The following is a 1,358-nucleotide window of genomic DNA, read 5'->3' as shown; positions in this document are numbered from 1 at the left end:
TTCTAATCCTCATTGGAATAATATTTATCTCATCACTTTATTACTTGACACAACACGTACACTAGTGTAAAATAAGAATTACGCCTTAGAGTAGCAACAATATTTAATAAACTAAGTAGTTTTTAAAAAATAACTTGTCAAGTTTTTGGCTCCATTGTTGGATATTGAAATTAATTATCCTTTCTTGCCTTTTATATTCATGAACAAACTAACCATTTAATTTTGACTCTATATTTAATTTTACCTGCTTTGTATTGCCCCTATTTTGTTTTGCTAAAAGATTAGAATAGTTATTTTATTACTTATTAACAGTTCAATATTTCATAATTTTTTCTATTGTGCTTCTTACTGTTGCATGCCTTATAACAAATAACCATTAAAAATTTTGTTTGAGATTGAAATTGAAAGACTCTTAAAGAAATGAGAAATGGTAAAATTTGGAAAATATTTAAAAATGGTTGAGCAAATTTATTAAAATGATCAAGCTAGACCACTTAGAGAATACTGTAATCCAATGATTAAAGGCATTCGCGAAAGCATTAATAGACCTAATATTCATGCAGATAACTTTGAACTAAAACCTATATAAATTCAAATGGTGCAAAATTCTCAATTTAGGGGGAACACCTATAAAAGATTTTAAATTGCTTATAGTTAGTTTCATCGAAATATTTACCATTTTTAAATATAATTGTGTAACCAATAGTGTCATTAGACTTAGGTTATTTCCTTTTCATTGAGAGATAAAACTAACATGTGGTTAAATTTGTTACCCATGGGCTCAATCATTACCTGGAATACTTAGCTCACAATTTTTTTGCTAAGTACTTTCCTCATCTAAGGTTGATAAGCTTAGAAAAGATATTACTTTATTTACCCAATTAGATGGTGAGTGCATTTATGAGGCTACGAAAAGATTTAAGGAATTACATATGAATTGTCCATACTATGCATTATGCAATTGGCTTATTATTTAGACTTTTAAAATGGTTTAGACAGATCTCTTATATCCATTATTAATGTGATTGATGGTGAATCATTAATGACTTAACCATATGATGAAGCTTATGCTTTGGTCAAAGAAATGTCCACTATAATTTCTAATTGTTATCCAAATGAATCAACCTTGGAAAGATAGCTAGCTTGTATGAATTAGATGCTATATAAATTTTCACTACACAGGTAGCTACTATATGTAGGAATCTAGATAACCTTGGAATTAGTTCATGCCAAGGTATACCATTTCCTATGGAGGAATGTTTTTTTGGATCCTTTAGAGACTTAAATGCATCAAGAGTAGAATCCCTTAATGCCATTATTAGTGTACCTAACAACCCTTTCTCAAATATTTATAATCC

The 1,358-nt window shown here is 28.6% G+C and overlaps 1 non-coding gene across 1 annotated transcript; it reads right to left on the bottom strand.

Annotated features, from left to right (window-relative positions):
* Positions 1-848: 848 nt before the first annotated feature.
* Positions 849-954, bottom strand: LOC114580049. Its single transcript, XR_003701348.1, has one exon. It is a non-coding gene; the product is annotated as a small nucleolar RNA R71 (small nucleolar RNA).
* Between the last annotated feature and the right edge of the window lie 404 nt (positions 955-1,358).

The sequence above is a fragment of the Dendrobium catenatum genome, unplaced genomic scaffold (genome assembly GCF_001605985.2).
Source record: "Dendrobium catenatum unplaced genomic scaffold, ASM160598v2 fragScaff_scaffold_743, whole genome shotgun sequence".
In the NCBI taxonomy this organism is placed as follows: domain Eukaryota; kingdom Viridiplantae; phylum Streptophyta; class Magnoliopsida; order Asparagales; family Orchidaceae; genus Dendrobium; species Dendrobium catenatum.
This window is presented reverse-complemented; position numbering and strand designations above follow the sequence as displayed.